Source organism: Rhineura floridana, chromosome 7 (assembly GCF_030035675.1).
Source record: "Rhineura floridana isolate rRhiFlo1 chromosome 7, rRhiFlo1.hap2, whole genome shotgun sequence".
Classification (NCBI taxonomy): domain Eukaryota; kingdom Metazoa; phylum Chordata; class Lepidosauria; order Squamata; family Rhineuridae; genus Rhineura; species Rhineura floridana.
Genome location: NC_084486.1, coordinates 98,476,183 through 98,499,715, shown reverse-complemented (window position 1 = coordinate 98,499,715; position 23,533 = coordinate 98,476,183). Strand labels below are relative to the sequence as shown.

Below are 23,533 nucleotides of genomic sequence, written 5' to 3'. Positions count from 1 at the left end.
AGAGCTTTCCTTTTTTGCCACCGCAGTTCAGTCAGCTGAAGAGGCAAACCTCAGTTTAGTAAAAAAAAAAAAAAAGGATTGTCTTCTCTGCTTTCAGAAAAAGCTCCAGCTGTGGGCAGACTCCCAATCTACTCTCCCACATATAATGTCTCCGGAAAGCAGCCAAAATTTGGAGAAACAGGCTTGCTATTTACAAGGTATTATACAAATGCAAGACAACATATAATGAATCTAATACCATCAGTCCTTAATATTTTGTTTCTGAACAAATCAAACTTTGTGCTTGTGTTTTGGATGCACTACTACAGCAAAGAGTTCCGCATCATCTCATCAATACCAACTGCAAACAGAAACCACGAACTTCAGATATCCTATGGACTTTAGCTTGGCTGCTTGTCCATTCTCTAACACAAAACTACACTAAGAAATTTTAGGCTAAGAAACAGTATATTAATAGCAGATGTAAGAAATGCGTTTGAAATTTCAAGGCTGTAGAAGCATCTCCAACTGTGTGACACACAGTCAGAGAAACTCACAGATTAAAAACATGCAAAGAAAACTGACATCAGTCAGAAGATAGGAATGCAGTTTAGTGGAGTCTGGGTGAATCAGGCACTTTCTTACAATCAGAGGCTGAGGAAAAGCACAGAGCTTTATTAAGTCAGCCCTGCCTGGCAATTCTAGGCTCAGGAGCACATGAGCACATGAGCGCGCGCACACGCGCACGCGCACACACACACACACACACACACACAATGCCCAACTTGTGCACATATGTATTTGCTTGGCATTTTGAAAACTATGTGCACCCAGCTTGATCAGAGATCTTTGAAAACAAATGAGTAATCTATAGATTCTCAACATCCTGACTGCAGTTCAGTGAGAGTTAGACATTTAATTGCAAATACCTGTGCCACTGGGAAAAACCCACTCAAACCAGTTTAAAAAACAGCAACAAGGGAAAGAGACAGCATTTAAGGGTAGAGCAAACATTTACTTTGAACATTTATTGGAGCAAGTGGCATCGCTGCAAATTCAGCTTGAAAGAGGCTAGACTCCACAGCATCCAGGTATTTCCTTACTTTTTAAACTAAATTTGGAATCAACAATTGTCATCACCTAAGAAGTGTATACTTAGCACTCCAGAAGAAAAGGATATGACCCAGAAGGAAAAGGGTTGAGGGTTTAATCCAAATCCATACATTCCGGCTGGGCCAACATGCTTGCCACTCAGAGGACCCACAGCACTAACACAGAGCATGGACAGGATCAGGTATGAGTGGTTCTATGAAACACATCTGGGCCTGGTATTGGTAAATAAAACTGAATAAATTTTAAATAGTAATCAAGTAGGCATATACTTTATCATGCTAATTCGCTTAATATGAACAAAATTAAAGTATACAGTGTTTTTTGCATAATTCAATTTCAGTTCAATTCAATTTATTGTACTAGCCAAAGGCCATGACATATACATTAAAAACATACAGAGGTATGTAAAAGTATACAGAGTCTTAAACTGAGCTCGCTGATGGTAACTCTGAAATTCTTTTATATTATTGGTTGCAACAACAATTTGTTCTCTGTATACTTTTACATACCTCTGTATGTTTTTGTTTTTTGCATAAAAGTGAAGCCAGGATAGACTAAAAGAGTATGTGCTCTCCAACTGCCAACAATGAATATTCATGTCACTATTCAAGACCTGTCACTGCCTTAGACAAGGTTTGGTAGGAAACCAGTGTGGCTTCTGCACTGTCGTGGAATAAAAAAGTCCTTCTGTCAGCACTTGTGGCCTGCTCAGATCTGCAGAACAAACAATCTGTCCTACAAGTCCGAGTGGGATAACATAGTCAGGAAGTTGTTAACTATGCTTTCCATCTATTATCATCAAAGCCCTTAGAGCTGCAGGAAAAAGAAACTGGCACTTCAGGCTTAACCATGACAGTCCTGCCCAACCCTGTCAGATTCAAGACATGGACTCACTGGTGCGTTGGTCTCCATTATGTTAAATGCAAAATTTACGCTTAGAGCATTTCATAGATCAGCTTTCAGACTACACAAGACTCTGCACTATACAAGATGTGACTAGGCATGGCTTTGCGGCAACAACTCGACATGCTCCCTGAGATCCCTTAAGTAGGCCTGAGGCGGGCTCTCTAGTGTGAGAACTGTCTCCTCCAGTGGGCAAGCAAACTGGCACTCCTTTTCAAGGGCTGAGGAGATGGCTCAGTTTGTTTGCGCCTGCTCATCTGCCTGCATGTCCTTGATGATGGGATGGAGACAGCTTAGCCAAGTCTTCTCCAGACTCCTCCTCTGGGGTTTCATCTCCAACCTCTCCCCTCCTGGAAGCTGTGATGGAGGAGGCTTGGGAGAGTGGATGGGGTCAGGAGGTGCGGTAGGAGAATTGCCTCAGCCGGCTCAAACTTTTCAGTGGCAAAAGGTGCCTCTGGGGCAGGGCTGTTGCTGGCCAGACTGCTGAAGCCCTCCCTGGTCTCAGCTCTCTCCCTCTGCAGACCGTTAGTACCCTCCCCCTCCTCGCTTTGCCATGAGTTCTCGGTAGGGCCCATGATAATGACCATCATGCTCAGCAAGCTGCAAAACAGGAACAGTGGTGCAGTGCTCTCCTTACTATTACAGTCACCAGCACAGAGGTATGATCTATTATGTATGTTCCACCAATTCTGGCCAATTCTCAAGGTAGCAGGTTTTTCTAGCCTCAACACTTTTTCTGGCTGCAGCACCTTTTCTTAGAACGTCCTGCTAGCAGGGTATGAGTTTTGTTACCTAACTTTGCTCAGGAAGGCCAAGCTCAAGTTGAGACGTTTGGGTGCTGTAATCTGATTTTAATGCTCACCTGGCAGGAATGGGACCTTGCAGCACAGCAGCTGGTTTCATCATGCCTCCAGAAGCTGCACAGATTTGCATGGCAGAGACTCGAGAAAACGTTAATGATGGGGGGGGAATAAATATCCCCAGCAGTTAATGAAGGTGCCATCATTCACAAGGAAATTTATTATTTTATTTATTACATTTATATACCACCTTTCCCTCAAAGGAGCTCAAGGTGGTGTACGTGGTTCTCCTCTCCCCATTTTATCCTCACAACAACCCTGTGAGGTAGATTAGGCTGAGAGACACGACTGGCCCAAAGTCATACAGTGAGCTTCACCGCTGAACGGCAATTCAAACTCTGGTCTCCTAGGTCATGGTCCAACACTAACCATTATACCACACTGGCTCTCACTGGAGTATTTCATGCTAGATCAAAAGTGGACAATGCTAGCAGACTATGTTTCTAGTTTACTAACATTTTCTCAAGCAATAAATCCAAGGAAACACTTATTAGGTCAGCACATCAAGGTTTAACATGCAAGTGCTTCCAATAAGACAAGAACAGAGACCAGCCAGTTGGTCTTGGACAAAAAAACCTGCTTCTCATACTCCACACTCAAGCTTAGACTGGGCTGGGCAAAAGCTATGCAGTAGTCCTACTCTTTTAGACCTCAAAATGCTCCAAAAGAATGATACTATAACTGAAAATGGAAATATGACTGGGCTCTGATGGAAGCTTCATTGTACCTCTCCATTTCAGACATTAAATATCACTGAATATTTGCTGAAATGCAAAACAAATCTCTGAAGAATTGCCTGATGATATAGGCAAACATTCATCTTTATAAGCAAAAATGAGATGGAAAAAGGAAAGAAAGCCCAATTAGTGAGATTCCCTACCAATCATGAAATAAATTAATAATCAGGTTGTTCACTAGTAAGGGCAAATTTTAAAAGACGCATGTACTAAAGGTACTATGATGCATTCAAATTATAGATACAAATTATGGGGGGTGTGTGTATTTCATGAGTATCCAGACTATATAACTTCCTTCACAATACAGGAATACGTATGTAGCTAGGTTTAAAAAAACCCAGCTATTCAGCATCAAGAGAAAGTACTCCAGCTTAAAAGTTTGCTACTGCTCCCACTACCACCACCAGTCCTGGACTATGTCAAGGGGTAGGAAGAAGAGTACATAGCACTTGGTGGACAGTGAACCACACTCGGCAGGAAGAAAATGGCTAACAGGAAAGCAGAGAGCAATAGCTATAACACAGGCACTATGATGACAGGAAACTAGTTTTCTGCCAGAATTTTTTTTTAAAAAGGATTAGAAACTCAAGATGTAAGGAGGAGAAAGAAGTTCATGACTCTATACCCAGACAGTTGGTCAAAGTGAAGAAGCAGCACTTTGAACGTTTACTGAGTGAGAAATGCTATGATCTCAAATGCTGCTGTATGTTGTAGAAAACAGACAAAGCACTGCTCCAGCAGAGTTTAATAAAATATTATTAGGCAAGGTGAAGAATGGCAAGAGAGGATGACAGATCACTGGAGTGAAATAGCTGCAAATATTACCTGGGAATGTCAGAATTTTGGAACAGCTGGGGATAGTCCTGATGTCAGTTTTTGCTACTCATGTATAAAAAGCATAGGGAAACTGAGATAATGAACAAAGGCACAAATGTTAAAGCAGGGAAAAAAGACAATTTGCAAAGCTCTTGGAAGCTGAACATCTATGTGTGTCAGACTTATGCTTGACAATTCCAGTCCTCTTTATCTATTATCTCCTTGCTTCCTTGCCTACATCTTAAAGACATGAACGGGGAAAGTAATGTTATTTTCAAACAAAAACAAGAAGGGGAAACCATGACGTGCTAAGTCTGTCTGAAGCATCTTAAGAAAACGTTAGAGAATTAGTTAAGAAACAAACGATCTGGCTTAATTGAGGGCCAGTCATCACCTATTTCATGTATGATCTGCCAGGAATTGAAAACATGGCACTCCTGGCTGGGAGCAGGAAAGAGAGCAGTAATGGAATATTTGCGTGTCTGAAAAAGCAGACAGTTGGCTTCCTGAGAAGTAACATTTGGAATGGCTGGCCAGTTTATACAAGTCCTGGTGCCACAATGAAAATATAATACTGTACCGGCTCACGTATATATTCTAATCAAACTACTAATAAATCTGCATTAACATAAAGGATGTCAGTCCACAATTAGTGAAAATATTGGTCTTCAGTTATGTTACTTCCTGTGGTACACTGCCAAATACAGATGAGTGTTTAAGACTGTGTTTAAGATTACGTTCACTTCATTGATCAATTTGTTATTAAGATTTTACCAAAGAAAACCTCTGCTCTCAAAAGTATGGAAGTACTGCCAAAAAAGCAAAGTTTTACATGGTGGATTTATTTACATTAAAGTGACATGAAAGACCATTTTCAATTAATCCACTGAAAATCCTGCATGTCGTTATGAAATTCGTGTATAACAAGCCGGCATTCTCATGGGTTACTATAAAAATAAAGAAAGACGTATTGGTTTGCACATAAACAGAGCCTTTATACACAACCTAGGAGCATAATTCAAAACCTTTTGTGCATATGTCCAACAGACACTGCAGAATTACCTCTGCATACAAATGCAAGAATAATAATTTGCTTTAAGGCTAAGGCTGCAATGCTATAAACACTTATTTGGAAACAGTCCCAGTGAATAAAGTGAAGTTCCGAGAGGAACTTCTGAGTAAAGAGTCAAAAGACTGCACTGTATTTTCCATAAGCAAGAGATTAAAAGTTACTGGGCAACAGTCTTTCACAATTAGATGAAAAAATAAGGGTCCATGCTATTTGTTTAGTAGAATAAATATGCATAATTTAAAACTGAACTTGCCACGCTCAAATAGTTAGAGGACACAAAACAGGAGTAGAAAATCAACCATATTAAGATAGCAAATTAATCTGTCCCCACAATCAGAGATGTAAAATTTCCAGAAATTTTGAAGCCATGGGAAAAAACTGTAAAAACAGAAAGTACAGACATATTTGGAAAAATTAAAAAATGCAATATTAGCACTTTTTACAGATTGAAAATCACTTCAGGAACATAAAATGTAATTATGTACAAGTTGGTTTGGCATAAAATTATCACATTTGGTATATTAAAAGTACATTTTATTCAAACAATTATTACAAATTGAATTTACTTTTTTTTGTAACAAATGGATCTACAAGATCCTGAACTGTAAGGAACACCTGAACCGTAAGGAAACTCTTTCGTTCTGCCAGTTTATTAGGAGCAGGCAAAAAACAAATTTAAAAAATGGAAGAAACCATCAACATTAATAATAAAGAAAATTATGTATGTCTCGGCTAGTCCTTCACAGTGTCAAGCGGACATAAAGCATCCATTCCTATAGAAAGAACTAAGAAAGGGGGGGGGACCAAGATTCAATGAAACATTTTATTCATCATGCTAAAATAAACCATCCCATAATTCATTTTTTCTTCATTTTCTCCAATTTTATCAGGAAAAAACAAAACAAAAAAGGCTTTGGAAAAAACCCGTTTCCCCCCTAATTTTTTAGGGTTTTTTCCGGGCCTTCACATCTCTACCCACAATTGATGTTATTGAACCTGTTCCTGAATGAAGATTCGTAATTACAAAATAAGAAATTAATTATTGTTTTTGGCAACACAACGCACCATAGTTTGATTTTGGAAGGATCTGATAGGTCCTAGTATAGAGTACTGATATTGTATGATATGGGATATAGCATTGTTGGGAAAGCTGATAAATTAAAGATGGCTCGAGACATAAGGAAGAGAGAGAACTTCACAGCTGTCTGGTTTGATTTTATTAGATTCATTAGAGAACAGGATGGGGACCCAATAATGTCTACAACATACTCCCAGATATGGAATAGTTGAACAAAGCGTCAATAATGATTTGTAAAACATTCCCTGGAATGATCCAGTGAAAGCAAATAGGAAAATATTAGAATTTAATAAATAAATATGTAATTGATTTAAAGTACAGTAAAAATGGAAGGCCCAATTTAACACTCAAATGTATGCAAGTGTGGAAATATGAAAATGTAATGTTGAAATTTGATAATTTATTTATTTTAATCTAATATTTCTGTTGTTTTTATGAGTTTATTATATTTAAAGAAATTAATTTTTAAAATTTAAAAAAAATTTAAAAAGAAAATCAACCATATAGGCCTCCATGGATAATCCTAATTATAGAGTCTGGCATCTCCTGCATTCTTGCTAGTCCATGGTTGCACTAGGAAGTTCATAAGGATACATGACTTGTGGCTTTCTCTCCCTCGCACACACAACCCCCTCCCCAAACAGGAATATGCATTCTTTTATGCATATTAAAACAGCTTGTTTCTCAATATATTTAATAGGGGATCATAATACAGTTTAAACCATTACACGAGTAGGCTTTTAACATGATTCAAAATTTACTTTAAAACCAGTTGTGTGTATGTTTTTAATGTATTTTTTTTAAAGGGGGTATCAATTTTTTTTTATTGGGCGACATCTGTCAAAGCAGATGTATTAAAAATCCATCCATTTCCAACAGCTCTAGGTATGACTAATGTTGATATCACCTTATGTATTTTATCCTCCAAGACTGGCAGACTTCAGACACTGGAGATGTTGAGTTTTGCCACTTTATTCTGACCAGAGACAGGTCAAATAACTCTCCAGTTCAAAATCCTCAGGTATTTTGCTATCTAAATAATAGACAGCATTACTTAACTGAGACAGCCATCTAGCTCTACTTTTGCAACACAATCATGTTACTTGTCAGTCTATGCCTTGCCTATTTATTTATTTATGGGAGCAGGACACCCTGCTCCGAGTGCAACAAGCCTTTGCTCCCACAATTTCTTTTCAGGCAGTACAGACAACCAAATGTCCTGGATACTGCTAATGCTAGGTACTAAAAACTGTCAGGCACAGTAACAAAATCCTGACATTTCACAGTCATACATTTGTTATGTCTAATCCTGATTACACACATCCTACTTTCTAACTTTCCTTTAGAATTATAAATGCTAGAAGCTTTTCTTGCTTAAAAGTCGATCTCTTAAAAATTTGTAATAAAAAAATAGAACATCAACATGGCTTGATTTATAATGAAGAACTGCAAGAAAAAACCCCTCCCCCAAGTCTTGTACTGTATGAGCTAGAGGCTATCTACCCACAGAAACTGGGCTACGGAGACATCTGGAATGGGGATTTTTTAAAATTAGCCAGCTGAAAGAGAAATGCTTCAAGGATCAAAAGCTGAGGTGTCAGCAGGTAGAGGGTCAGATTTTGATGTTAGAGAGACCTAACAAGAGATGGTACCAAGCTCACTTGTTTTTCATTTTGGCCAAAGAACTTGTCAGCAGGAAGAATTAAGACTGGCCTAGAGAGAAATTCAGGTTATCCAGTATACAATTCTCCTGGTGCAACCCTCAATGAAACTGACGGTAGTTGTCTTGGATTGCCTCCATCACTTTTAATGAAGTTTATGGCAGAAAACATACTGATGGAATACAGCCCTTGTTTCATTCACAGCAAGTAGGAAAATACACATGTTAAGTTTATGACTGTCCTTCCTCTGGCACAATCTGAAGAGGCTCCCAGAAGCAGAGGAAACTGGTGATGGATATTGAGCTAAGGATAGGTATCAAACCAGAGAGAGGAAATGTGAAAGAGGACAGTGAATTTGGAGCATTCATCACTGGCAGCAAGCTGAAGAGCAAGGATACAGTAGAACAAAGGACAGCTTAAAGGACCACTGCACTGGATATCAAACTGCAAACGCTTCATACAGGAAGCTGGAAAGAGTAGGACATTTCCGCTTATGTCCGGCCTAATGTAAAAAAGGGGGGGGGGCTAAGAGAGACTACCATAAATGCAAATTCTTAAGGGGACAAAAATGAATAAGCCACAGAAGCTTTAAAAAATGATGTCTACAAAGTGGCTAACTCCTGTTATTTTCATGGAAATGACTTCTGTTCAAAACACGTAGTATGCAGGTACACTAAATATCTAGCTATAATTTAGATTTTCAATAAGATCAGCATTTTCGGAGTGCAACAGCAAATCATATAACATTTTAATCTATTTTAATTTAAACGGTTAGTGTTTTGTTAATAGAAGCCATTATATATAATTAAATGCAGTACAAAAAAAGGGCTCAGACGGTACAGTTCGAAGTCCTGTTGATTACCACAAGGTCAAACAGAACAAGCATTCCAAATCAACTGTTTGTTCTCCACAAACCAAAAAGATCCAAGAATGTGTAACACATTTCTCTGCCCGCTCCTCTATAATATTAAAGTTTATTCTCAGCTTTTTAGAGACAACCACAGCTAAAAAGCAAGGACAAAGGTTTTAAAGGTGTATTAAAAGCCTTATTTGATCAAATTTGGACTTGCCTTTCAATTAAGCCTTACGCAGTTTTCAACATTCACTTTGAAGTCAACATTTTAAAAAAACAAGCAGAGCCAGAAGTCATGCTCATTTATGCAACCTCACAAGTATGGCCATTTCACTTATCAGGTTTCCTCTTAAAGCCCAGTATTTCATTATTTATTACAGTAATAAAAGGATTGAACTCCAAAACTAGACAAGACAACACCAGTGCTTCAATTGCAAAGTAACTGATCTTGCAGAAAAAAAGTCTGTTTCCATAAAAAGTTCAGTGAAGGTGGATGGTATCTGATTCGTCAGAGGAAGAAAAACGAGGGAAAACCCCCAAGACGCCAAAAAGTGTATTTATGAAAATAATTCCAAAGCAGTTTATTAAAAAGACAAGCCCAACGCGTTTCGGCCACCTTATATTTTGGCCTTCGTCAGGGGCGAAGATGGAAAGTAACTTTTGCTGAAGAGATTTCAAACAGTATAGCTAAGTATGGTTAAAAAAAAACATACTTGCCTGACTTGTGGGTATATTTAGATCCCACTGAGATTTCCAATGGAAGGATGGGGTCACTTTGTACCCCAGATACCTTTTTTGAGGATGTGTCACCACAAATGTGCTTGACGATACCAAAGCAACTTGAGCCAAAAAACACTTATTCAGAGGAGGTAGAATTTTTCTGAGCAGTATACACTGGCTCCTTCTCCATGAATATATAATAAACTGGGTATTTTTGGACCTCAGTGGGGGTGGGTTTGTTTCAAAAAGGAAAACGGTAAGTAGTAACTGGTTGAAATTTGGAGACGTTGTACAGGTGACAGTGTCCTAGGATGACAACCCAGTAGGTCTATTCATGTGTAAATTACAGAATAAAAGGCAGACATTTGCCCCCATGCTTTTTGCTGGGATATTTTTGGACCCTAGTGGTTTTTGTTTCCAAAAGGAAAATGGTAAGTGGTAACTGGATGAAATTTGGGGACATTGTACAGGTGACAGTTTGTGACAATGTCCTAGAAGGACAACCCAGCAGGTCTACTTATGTGTTAAGTACACAATGGAAGTGCAACTCAGGTCCAAATAGACCCCAGAAGTCAGGATGAAGGTCTGGGGCTCAATACCTTTTAAGTCATCATCCCTCAATTACAGGATCCTAAGCCTTTCAGTTTCCTCTCATAAAACCATATTATAAAAAAGAGAAAGCTTATCAGGTGCTATGAGGGTAAACGCTTCCATGGTCAGAAGTATGGACCAGTTCTCCTGCAAGATCATCAGAGTGCTAATCTAACAACAAAGTTGCATAACAGTGAAATCCTGTGTTCCTACTTAGAAGTAAATCTCACTGCGTTCAATGGAGCTTACTCTCAGCTAATATGTATATATTTGCTGTCCATCTTATCTATTTTCTGGTATCTTACTCCAAAAAAGGTACGATATATCTGTAGATAAAGTTTTAAATGCTGGAAGCAGAGTGGAGAACTAAAAGCATACTTGCACTTCTGAAGACATGTTCTGCAACCCAGAATGTCTGAGCACAGGGTCATCAATAAATAAGAGACAGACTGCCTGCAGGAATTTCATTCTCTCAAAATGCTGTTGGGTTATACTCAGACTGATGAAGTAAATGCTTCATGCAACTGAACATTCTTTCACTATAAATAAGAGTCAAAACTCAAGACACTCAATGAAAAATGGATTTTAACAAAATTTTATATTGACCAAATATTCTGTTACAGGCCAATCATATTCAACCACATATCTACAAGATATTATGAATGGAAACGTGCCATTTATCTTTATTATTACAGCAAAAATATTAATATGAAATTAACAGTAAGGCTAAGAGCTAGGATTTTTTTAATATTAAAAATGTAAAAACTGTAATAACCTTGGGGAAAATGTATTTCTTAAAACTCTGGTTAATCCCCCCAAAAGCTCATTTTTAAAAATAATACATATTTACACCCAAAAGAGTGTGTGCATATCATCCAACCATTCTGTTCTTTAGAGGGAGAAAAACTTCAGAAGTGTCCTGCAGAGATCAGTGTCAGCACAGAGCCAAGTGTAATTTTCACAAATGCCACCTCAGCACTGCCTGTACCAGCGACCATTCACAGCTTTAGAGGGGGAAGGGAAAGGATCATCTTAAAGGGCTAGTAACTCGCTGAGAAGAATTATGAAGCGCCCTGTATGCTGAAGAGTACTACAGAACTGATGCAAGGACAGTAATCCTCATTTGTGAGTTGCAGCTACAAGCTTAAATCCTTGAAAAAGCCATGTTTTAGACTGGCTTGCCAGGAATTTGCTTTTTGTTGACTGGCTAATAAAAGCTGTCTGTCAGCCTCAACAAGGCCCAAACAGAATGCCATCTCCTGATCCAGAGTACCCTACTGAAAAAATAAACGATATTGAAGTGTACCCAGGTATTCGTTCTAAATCACACACCATAGACACAAAGGTATTTGGCTCCAAAACAAGCATAATTTGTGTTATAAGTCATACTAAACGCGGGCTGGGCAAGAATAGCAATATTACACTTTGTAAAAAATTGTAATTTAATTCAGGGGGGAAAAGGAAGATGTAGCAGCTAGGCAAAACAAAAGCAGCACTACACAGATACACACAAGGGGCAGACTGATTAGTCAGTAATTTACAGTGTAATATAGCAGAAAGTTTGGCACAGGTTAATTCTACAGGAGACCAATACTCTACCCTTGCATCCATTTGGCAAACATTATCCAGAATAAAGAGTTCTGAGTATCATTATCCACAGAAACACTTTAAAACAGTCTTTTTGTTATTTATTCTTGACATATTGTATGATGTGTCTATTTTCTATGAATTTTAATTTTCATACACTGTTTTAACACATTTTGTGAAAAGCAGTACAGAAATATTTTACTAAATAAAATGAAAAAAATCATTTAAGAATTCTATAGACAAGAAAATGAATAATGTTTTGAGTTTGTTTACACAGCTCTTTCAGACAGAAATGCTGGTATTCATTGTGAGCAGCTGCTACGTAAGAATGAATGTGCACCCCAAATTCAAAAGAAATCCACAGAAGAGTAATCCTAAGGATTGATGTTAAAGTAACTTCTTTTAAATTTAGACTTGTATAAAATCGGTACAAAACAATTACTAATCTATATACAGTTTACTGTAATCAAGATTATATAGAACAAGACTTGTACCAAGAATGTAAACCTTCAAAAATTATTTGGCTTGAAAAACAAACTAAGATTCAGGTAAAAAGCTTTGAATAGTTTAAAATATACTGAAATACTGGATTACAAGCATTTTTGCAAAACACAAAATGTTTGGCACATGCGCATGAGCTAAAAGATCCAACGTTTTCTATCACAAATCCTTAGGACATCTTCCACTACTTCAATACAGTATTTGAAACCCTAGCATTAGCTCCATGATGGAAGGACTGGAGTAGGAGAACATTCATAAAAAATCAGGAGAAAAACTTGAGAAGTTCCCATCCCCAGATCAAATCCATGGTGACATTCAAGAAGCTGAGACCTACCTATCCTGCAAAAGCTTCAAAAACCCTTAAACAGTGTAATTAGTCTATTGACATCAAAGCACTTCCAAGTTGTGGATGGCCACAAATACATGCCAGACTTTGGAAGATCAGGATCAAGACTTCTTCCCCTACATCCAAATCTTTCACTGTGCCACACTAAGTCTTTATTACCACATACACACACACTTGCTAGACAACACCCAGCCCAGTAACTTCAAAAGCACAGCAAGGCCTCTACAAGACAGACTTCAACACCACCTTCGCACACGAACCAATCCTAAATGATAAGACTTGCTCTGTGAGTCAACCATCCTCATTCTCATGCAACTGAAGAGTAGACTACTATAGATTTTGAAACTTGCCTCCTCCATTTTCTTGGGCCTTGCTTTTATTCATGGCCATTACTTCACTATTTCTTACATGTGCTGAGAAACAAGGTCAAGGCATGTAATTAAAGCCTGCCCTACCCTACAGGCCTGCCCTCCCACCCACCCACCCAGGAAACCATAGTCTCACTAGGAAGGCACCAGTGTACTGCCAGACTATCAAAGAATTGCAGACAAAGCCAAACTCAAAGATACTGGTGTGATTAACAAAGAAAAGAGGAAAAACAGAGTGAGGTCTTTATGAATTCTACCGGCATGTGTGCTATGAATGATTCAAAATTCCTGGCTCCAGTACAGCAACTTGCAATAATCTCTGGAAAAGTGCCCATATAAACCTAAGAACAGCAAGGAGCATACAAAAAAATTAGTCTTTTACAGGGCAGTTCTGTTTGGATGGTATTTGGAGTTTGTCAGTAGGTGCTGAGCTCACATAATGGGGGCAAGAAGATACAACTGATGCTATCCAAATTCCCTGTAGCCTCAGCCAGCACTTCAGGAGGCCAGCTGCTGCAGAGTTGCAGCAGCCCTATTCTCAGCTGTGTACAGCCACAGCACTACCACCTTCTCCCCACCTCCTCCCACTTAGACTCAGAGAGCATGTGGCACAGGACAATTGCTACTAGTATGCCGCCCCAAACAGGTGAGTGAGCCGTGGATGCAAGGAACAGCTGCCACTGTCTCCAATCAATCACTCTGCCTCTCACACAAGGAAGTGCAAGAGTAAGGATTGGGTCTACTATGTTACCCAGAGAGCACAGGTGAGTGACAGGAGGTGGCATCTGCCTATTCACCCTCTGTCTCTGGGTGGCACAGTGGAAAATCTGGGCTGCCCAAGGAGAGAGAACCATTAGAGGCTTGCTCATCTTTCTACCTAGACAGCAGCATGAATTGGGCCCTGTGGCCCTGCTCAGAGACAGCACACACAAACAAGGGCATTTGCCACTTACTTGCCCCCTCTCTCACTACATAGCACTGCAGAGGGTTTCATCTGCTGGGTCCAATCTCTACCACTATACTGCCCAAAGGGACAGCACAGGAGCCAGCTGCTCACCCAATGAGCAGTCACCTCATCCTCTTGCTTGCTTATCTATGCTTTCCCCTCTAAGTGATGCAATGGTGGTGACTGGACAGCGACCTGACCTTTTCAGTGAAGCCAGTGAAGAACACATCAGGTTGAGTGCTGTGGTTGTTTGGGGCGAGTCATACACCTTCAAGTAGCAGCTGACCTAACGACAGTGGGCAAGGGTCAATGGGGAGAGCGGTCAGGTGGACGCTGCTGCTAGAAGGTGCTCCAAGCAACTTCAAGAGGCAGTGCCCAGCATGCACAATCAGTGACCTTTCCATCGGGAACAGCTAGCGGGAAACTGGCTGATTGGGCGCCACTGCTTGAAGGCATCCTAAGCTGGACAGCTGCTAAGACAATTGGGAGGAAAGCTGGCTGCCCATCATGCTTGCCATTGGACAGCACCACACTCACTGTGGCAAGGCTGTCAAGTGGAACTGCTGAAACCTGGCACTAGGCCCAGCAGGGCTGCTCGGATTCAGAAGCAACCACCTCCGGCTGTTTATCCTCCCACTCTCTTTCAGGATCACACGGTAGGGCGGATTAGGTTCACTTGAAGTGCTGCTCAGAGGAAAAGGGTGCAAGCAAATAGAAGATGAGGTGGCTATTTCTTCCACAACCTACACTTTATTTATTATTTGATTTATATCCCATCCTTCCTCTCAGCAGGAGCACAAGGCGACACTTTCCCTCTGGGGACCACAGTGGTAGAGACAGAGCTCAGACTGAGACAATTAACAAGATGCAGTGGCTACTCCCAGACTATATCTCTCCCCCCCCCAAGCAATACGAGGGCCCACTCCTTTCCCCCATGCTACCCACGGTGTGTGTATGTGCAATCCAGCACTTCTGCCCACTAGCCTTCGCTTATGCAGCAGAAAGCGGCCTTGGGGGGAGAAGAGGAGGGAACCCTCCCACAAAAATTAACGTAGCAGAGGGACCTCCATAATTTGCAACCAGTCCGCGGGGGGGGGGGCGCTAGCAGGCTTTAGAGTTGCAGCTCCCCCTTTTTGCCCTCTGCAATGTCCATATCAGCCACAAGATTAAGAATGTTGCCTGGAGCCCTACTGGAAACTGGATGGTGGGGAGAAAGCGAGAGAGCACAATACCTTTTTTCATTCCCACCCTTCCCGGCTTTTTCTTCTGGCTCCTTAAGGTTAGAAGCCCAGAACGTGCTAGCCCGAAGAGGGGTTTTTCTCCTCCTCCTCCTCCTGCCGCCGCTGCTCCTCGGAGCAGGAAGAACCTGGCCAGGAAAGTTGGTGCAAAGTTTTGCGGCTGAGTTGGGAGGAGGGCGAGGAGGAGATCCGGCTGGTGCGCGCCTGTGACACGTAGCCCGATCTGTTCCCCCGCCCCCTCTCCTCTTCTCCCTGGCGAGGGGCAGAGCCCGGTCACTAACCGTGCACCCCGCTCAGATCAGCCTCCGGTATGAGTAAAGAAAGACTCTAGCGAAGGGGGCAGCGCTGCGAGGGAGGCCACCGGAGGGCAGCCAGTGCCGGTGCCTCCTCTCTGTCTCCACGTCGGCAAGCAGTTCCCTCCCTCCTCGCCAACCTCCTTCCTTTCTCTCTCAGGCACCTATCAAGCTCTGCTCCCCCTCTCTGTATTCCCCATTCCCGCGTCGATCGCCTCCCTGTTTACTCTCCCCCGTCCCCGGCACGCTCGCCCGCCATGTTGCCCCGTACGTGGCACTCACTCCGGCCCGTGCCTGCTTAGCTCGCTCTGTGGAGAAGCCCCGAAACGCTCCCGGGAAAGCGGCGAGGCACCTTCCCGTCTGCTATATGGGGTAGAGGCTGCCAATCCCGGGCTCCCACGTCAGAAGAGCCGGGCCCCTTCCCTTTCCCTTCCTGGGAAGGCCCGGCCCAGCTGCCAGCAACAGGGGCGGTTCGCAGAGTGGAAGAAGCGCTTCGTAACGCGACGCCACCGTCGGAGCGAGTCCCGCTAGCCGCAAAGAGGAGTGCGCCGAAGGAGCAGCCTCCTCAGTCCCTTGTGTCAGCCAAGGCAAATTCTCTCATTTTGACTTAAGCGACGGCTGGCAACGAACTCTCCTCACTCACCCACTCACCCCTCTATAGCAAAACGTTCCGACCATGTGCATTTTTTACTCGGAAGTAAACCTGGAGAATGTATCCCTAATAGACACGTAAAGTATTGGGCTGCACACCTACAATCCTAAACACACGACCACTACCGAATAACTTGCCACGGAGTAAATATATTCAGAAAAATAAAAATGTTCAGTTTAATGGCGGACCTCGGATGTTCTCTCTAAATTAAAAAACTTGCCTGCACAGTCACAGCAGGCAGAAACCTAGGTAGCTATCCTGGAATGCCTTGTCAGCACATCCCAGCCTGTAGTGTGGAGCCCATTTACAAGTGGAGCTAGAGAAAAGGGGGTTCTTGAGAAGAAGTAAGGGACGGTATGGAACAGTGGTAGGCCATACTGCACCAAACTCTGGGGAACGATGTAAACAGTTGTTTAATTTTCAACCATAAACTTTATTCTCTCAGTAATTAAATAAGGAAACGGCAGTAATAGAAGAGCCACATTCCGTATATAGTAATTACCTAAATCCACCCTTGATTTTTAAAACCACTGTTCTATCTTCAGAAGATAGCAATTATATAAGTAATTTAAATGTAAGTATTTACATTATTTAAAATATCTGGGACCTGTTAGCATATCTGGTCCCACTGCGTCATCTTTTCCTGTAAGTTTCAAGTTAAACTTCCTAAGTTCTTCAGCGTTTTTCCCTCTAAAAGTGCTTCCCGGAACAGCTATTTGTGTATCTCATCAGATTTTTTAAAAAATTTAATTTGACACCATCCTACTTGCACTGGGATACGGAGAACTGAAAATAACTTCAGATGGCTTTACAAGGCCTAAGCAGAGCAGTGCTATTGTTCTTGGTCAGCAGGACATGATGTTCCTGTTGATACAACTTAGATCAGCTTTGGTCTTATGTGCTGTTGCATCATATGGTAGGCTTGTCTTTAGTTGGTCATCCACTATGCTTCAGGTCTTATATTTTTATCTGAAATGCTATTTAGCCAGTTCTGCCCTGCTTATATTTGTGCATCTTGTTATTGCCTACATGTAATACTTTATAGTAGAACCTATCTGTTCTCCTATTCTCAGTAGTGTCTTCTGCAGATTTCATGCTATCCACTGTAAGGCCACGTTTTGCAGAATATACTGGACTACCACCAGGCCCAACCCAGAACATTGGATCTTTCTTTCTAGTTTGATGTTGATCCACTAATTGCTAACATTTGCAATCACTTGCTAATCAAATATATGCCCAATTCTTTCTCTATAATACAAAGTCTATGGCATGGTTCACATGACATAGTTAGCCATACGAATATTTTTTCTTGGCTATTCCTCATTGTCAGCAAGGGAAGAGCTTAACCATGAGCCTGGCTTAGCACAGCATGGCACAGGAGTAACGAACAGTCAGGGAAGAACAAACTGGCTGCAAGCTCCTCTTCAGGAGCACGGTCCCAGTAAGCTATCGTTTGGCTTAGCGTCTGCTTAGCTACCTAGACAACATTTCTTCAGGTTTCTTGGAGAATATAATGAGAAACTAGGGCTGCAGTTTTAAGCACACTTAGGAAATAAGTCCCACAATTGACTAAGATTTGCCTAGAATTGCTCATGCTTAGGATCATACTACATGTCAAAAGTTACACTGAACAAGTTCAGATATGTATCAGCCACATTTTTCTTTGTTCAGCAACTATGGTGTTACTAAGCATACTGGGAAAAATCAGAACAAAATTATATTCAGACAAGTAAGATGGTCAAATACTACTGTGCTGGAGGGGGTGTGGGAAAAACCCAACCGAATACCAACCTTTTATTGCTGTCAGCCTTCCCCGTTCACTCAGGTTCACAGCTTTGATTCACTCAAGAATCCAGCATCAAGAAGAATCAAAAGGTTAGGAATGAGTGACTCTATCATCTTTCATGTAGTTTGGTCCACAATACACATTTTAGTTCTCCTTAATAGCATATTTCCCCCTTCTGTTCCAGCTGGGAAAGTCCTCAGCAAAATTCTCAAGTCCAGAAAACACTCGAATTTCAATTTCAGGTAAGTTTTAAGGTACATCCAAAGTTTAAGGTACAGCCGTATTCTTCAGAACCTGAATTCTATTAATTGATTCATATAGTATAATCATTTTCAACTGGCAAAGTGTTTCACAGTCCTTCCCATCCAGTATCAATGACAGCGGTCGCTGTTTCATTAATGTCAAAATATATATGAGGAGGGAGGGAAAATATCATCAACATACAGCACCATTCTGATTCCAGTCAATGTTGCATCTCCATTTTTAATTTTTAAAAAAGATAGCAGTAATCATAATTAATATATTACTTTCACATTTTCAAAGTGCTAAACATGCATTACTCCTTTTTTTTAATGTGCAGAGCATTGGATGCACAACCATATTGTCAGGGTTTTGAGGGCATGCTGGTCCTTTTCTGATCTACACGCAAACAGAACATTATTGGGACTCATGTTCTCACAGTGAGGGACTCTGCCATGCTACTTCACAGGAAGTGCCTTCTCCACTTTGGCTTTTAATGATCTGAATGTGAAAAGTCAAAGCAGGATATGACCACCTTTCCACAACAGCAATTCATAATATATTCTGACTGGAGAACACTTGGATGCTGTCTCCCATTCTTGAACCTTTTCTAGCATTTCACTGCCAGATCTCCATTTCACTTGTAATGTCATCCCTAAATATGCTTAAACATTCTCAGGAAAAAATCACACAACCCATCACACTGCACTCTATTGATTCTCTGTAGCAAGTTTAAATCCATCACAGTATAACAGCCTACTAGATCTCACTCTGTGACTACAAAAAATACCCCGACATTTAACAAGGTATTTTACATCCTTCAAAATGTATGATTGCAATATGAGATGTGATTAAACATGCCACCAAGTCCATGCTAGAGAGAAAATATCTCGAAGTGCTCTATCACGTCCCATTGTTTCTACTCCTAAAGTAAGAATTTCTGGTTGTGTTAACATGTCACAGCATGATTTCAACAGGAATTAAAGTTTGCAAAAGGGGGAGGACAGCTTGTCATAATTTGCGCCTCCCGCACACATCAAGATCAGACACATCCTGTAGGAGGATAAAGAGAAGAAATTTCAGGGGAGGCAAGAGGACTGTTTACCCTCCATTTCAATGCAACAAGTTCAGTAAGAATGATTTGCCATAGTTCACTCAAATTTTCTCCTTACAGCAAAAGTTGTTTATATCATGCTCTCACCATTCTCAGGTTATCAAGATGACACAAAACATGTGAAAGCAACAGGATGTCTTGTCTGTGAGGTACAACAGGACTCAAGAAACTGGGCTTAGAAGGGGCATGGATGCTTTTTAATAGGGAGTACGTAAAGTGAAAGCAGGTCTGGATTGTGGATTTACAAAAAGCAAAATTTCACAATGGGAAGTTCTGTGGAAGTTAGTCACATTACACTTAGCTGATGTAAAAATATTTGTTTTTTTAAATGGCCATTTTAAAGAACATAAAAACAATTTTATTAAATATCCCAAATAGAAGCCAATTTTTGTTACTAATTTTTTGGAGGGAGGATTAATCCCAGGCTATCCATGTAGAAGGATGTCTAACCTAATACAACTATTCCCAGAAACAAAAATTGCCAGAAAGAGTTCATAAGGTATCCTAGTACATGATATATTGACTCAAAAATTGTAGACAGGATATTCCACCATGCCACATTCAGAAAATCACTATCCCAACTTCCATTAATCATAACACATTGAGCCTTTTGTCCATAATTTCTTATTGCAATGATTATAGCTTTAGATTGAAAATGTTGCATTTCTCAGTGTACTGATTGTCTACATGTAGGACACATTCAGTCCCGCAACTCCAGCCATGTAGTTACCAAATCCTGTAAAACCTTTTCCTGACAGTCTCAATTTAGATTGTGGACATCAACATGAACCAAATCCAACTGAAAGAACAGTTATATCATTCATTCCAGGTCTTTGTGAATATAAATTTGACCAGCAGTTTGAAGGCGATATCCATTATCATATATTGCCATACACAATGTCTGTGGAAATAATACCATCACTGACTGCAACTGTCCTCCAAATATTTTGGACGATAACTCCCATCAACCCTGTTCACTAGTGATACTGGCTTGGACTAATGAGAGTTGAAAGTCTACCAGGTCACCAGGTTGGGAAAGGCTGGTCTAGCTTGTGCAGCAAGATAGGTTTGATGAATACCTCAGGCTTCAGGCTCACACAAATCCACTTACACACTCACTAGGGTGAGTTTAATTGGCCCTTGGCAGACATAACACCCAGGAGCACAAGATTCCCACACCATAGCTTTAACTTGTGTTGCAGTTTGGAGTTTCTTCAAAGAAGTGGAAGAAATTCCTCCCATATACATTCTCCATGTGACAGCAAATGAAAGAAGACCCCACTTTTCTCTTTGGTGAAAGCCAGAGGCCTTAGGAGAAGAGAGGGATTGGACCAGACATAACAGCTGCTTCATAAGCCTAGTCAACATTTATTGGCCTCTACCAAGTTTGATGGTTCTTTCACCATAAACTTGCAATCCTATCCAATTTATCTGTAATTTGGACCCACTGACTTGCTTGTGCTCAGTAGAATTTAACTGCTCCATCTGGGCTGTGCAAGTGGTGTGAAAGCTTCCATATATGTACAACTTTCACTCAGAATATTCACAAGTAGCTGGAAGTTAAATATTTTGGTCCTACATGGCTAAAGACTCCTGCAGTGATGAGATCTCCAAGTAAAGGTATGTTTCACCCAGGCCATGAAGACCAAACCTACGCCAAGAAGTATATCAAGGGCAAGGAAGTTTTCCAAATGGGGAAGTTAAAAATTGCTTCAGTCATTAAACTGACTAAAGGGTGTATCTTGCCTTTGGTCCATACGAAACATCCTTCACTCCTCCCTTTATGGCTTGAACAATCAAATCAGGAAATCTCTGATTAACTACTCTATGGTTTCTCATTTCAAGCAAGTCAGGCAATTATGGTTCCCAGGTTCAGAATAAGCCAGGCTAGTAAACCAGCTTCAAACCCTGGGTTACTAACCTGACTTGTTCAGAATCCAGTAACCATCGTTTCCTAATTCAGTTAAAATGGGAAACCATGGTTAATTAGAGAGACTTCCTCAAGCTTCAAGATTGCTCAAGCTTGTGTGTGAAGGAGCTGTGTGTGCACAAAGAAAAACCTTGTTCATATCTTGGCTTATTTATTTGTTTTATTTATATCTCACCTTTCCTCCCAGCAGGAGCCCAAGGCAGCAAACAAAAGCAGTAAAAACACTTTAAAACATCATAAAAACTGACCTTAAAATACATTAAAACAAAACAACTTTTAAAACATTCTTTAAAAAAGCTTTAAATACATCTTAAATAAAAAGGGTTAAAACATATTGTTTAGAAAAAAAAGTTTAAAAAACATATTAACATTAAAAAACATATTGGCTTATTAAACTGAGATAAATAATGGCCCATATGGGATGATTGTAAGCAATTTTAATATTAGAGTGTTTCCTTCAACTGAAGTGTATGTTTACTGATATATGCTTAAGCTATATGCATTGCCTAGGAGTAGGAGAGAACTACAAGTGACAAAACCAGTATTTAAGAAAAAAATCGGTTCTCTCTCCGTTTTCTGCAAAACGTTGTAAGAAACAAGATAGCTGAACTCATGCTATCTGATTAAGAAGAATACTGAATTATTCAGGAAGCCATAGTTCTCTATGAGGTAGACCATACTAGATAAAGGGTTTTTTTATATATAAATATAAAATATTGTCAAATAGGCATCAGTTGCATGTTGAATGCATTGGTTTATATGTAAACAGCCCAGTTCCTTGCACGTTTACTCAGGAACTCCACCAACCTCAGCAGAACAAATTCCCAATTAATGTGCATTAGACTACAGCACAGTAAGAAGGTAATACCCTATCAATGAAAGATCAATGAGATCAAACATATCTTGAGGTCAATTGAGCTCTTCATCAAGGGAAATGTTAGTCTAGAGAAAGTACAGAGAACTATTTGCAGGAGCTATAAAACCCTGTTTATAAGGCGCTTCTTTTGAACCAAATCCTTGTGATGGAGAGCTTATCGCTCATATACTGGATTTTATAAAATCCTTGTGATGAAGAGCTTATTCTAGCTCATAACACATTGGATTTTATTAGTATGTCAGAGGGAAGCATGGCAGCCGATTGGAAAAACAGCAAATTGCAAGGTAACATGTGCTCCCCTCCCCACACATCCATCCCATGTACCAGCCAGATAGTAAAGGAGGAGGAACTGGCATAGTTTATATTCTCATCATGTGAAGACCAGGTCCAAAAAAGAATTTACAATCTACATACCGATGCTGGGGATACAGCAAAGGGACAGGGAGAATGGGAACAAGTTACAAGAGTGACATGTATGTATGTAAATGCAGTTACACATTTAGGCTTCATTTAGGCTGAGGAAGGATACAAATAGACAATATGACTGCAGCGTAATCTTTAGCGCTGTATGTTTACCTGGGATTAGGAATGCAATCCAAAATACATTTATTCAGACGAAAGCATTGTTGAACCCAGAAGATCTTACTTTTGAGTAAGCATGCATAGGATTGGGGTCACACTAAACAAGAACCACTTTCAAGTAAATATGCAAAGGATTAATTAATTAATTAATAATTAATAATAGGATTTGCCTTTTTCTCTGTCACATATAGAACTTTTCTTTTCACAGGTCTTTCTGCTATGCCCCCCAAATTTCTTCCGTGGTAGTTACAGCCAATCTCATTAGGATATAATAAACTATTTTTAAATCCCTATGTCGAATTTAACCTGCCTTTCTGTTGGTCAGTAACCTCATTGGAGAGTTCCATTTTGAGTTCTTCATATTTTGCTTATGATCACATCATCTTGACTAATAAGTCAGTAAACTGCTATCTTGCAGTCTACACTATTTCCTAATCATTTATGAGTAAGCTAAACAACTCCTGTCTAATTGCAGAACCTTGATAGTTTCTATTATTAATACCTCTTTTGTTATGAAAACGACCTACTTCTACTCCTTTGTTTCTGCAAGCCACCAATTCATAATCTACAATCCATGTTCTGCTAAGACTGATAATATTGTCTTGTTTATAGTGCAATCCTATGCATGTCGGAATGGACAATGGAATATTGGTGGACAGCAAAAGAGGTTTAAAGATGTTCTTAAAGCTA

The 23,533-nt window shown here is 40.2% G+C and overlaps 1 protein-coding gene across 4 annotated transcripts in view; it reads right to left on the bottom strand.

The window, feature by feature from the left end:
* The window catches only part of HDLBP (high density lipoprotein binding protein), a 69,714-nt gene that overhangs the window by 40,016 nt on the left and 6,165 nt on the right, over window positions 1-23,533 (bottom strand). The window contains exon 1 of one of the 4 annotated variants that reach the window (XM_061636661.1): window positions 15,945-16,052. The exons of 1 other annotated variant lie outside the window; for it this stretch is intronic. The gene's annotated coding sequence lies outside the window, so the exon portion shown is untranslated. Of the gene's footprint in view, window positions 1-15,363; window positions 15,488-15,944; window positions 16,053-23,533 lie in introns of those variants that run through there. 2 more of the 4 variants (XM_061636662.1, XM_061636664.1) reach the window with 2 other exon arrangements.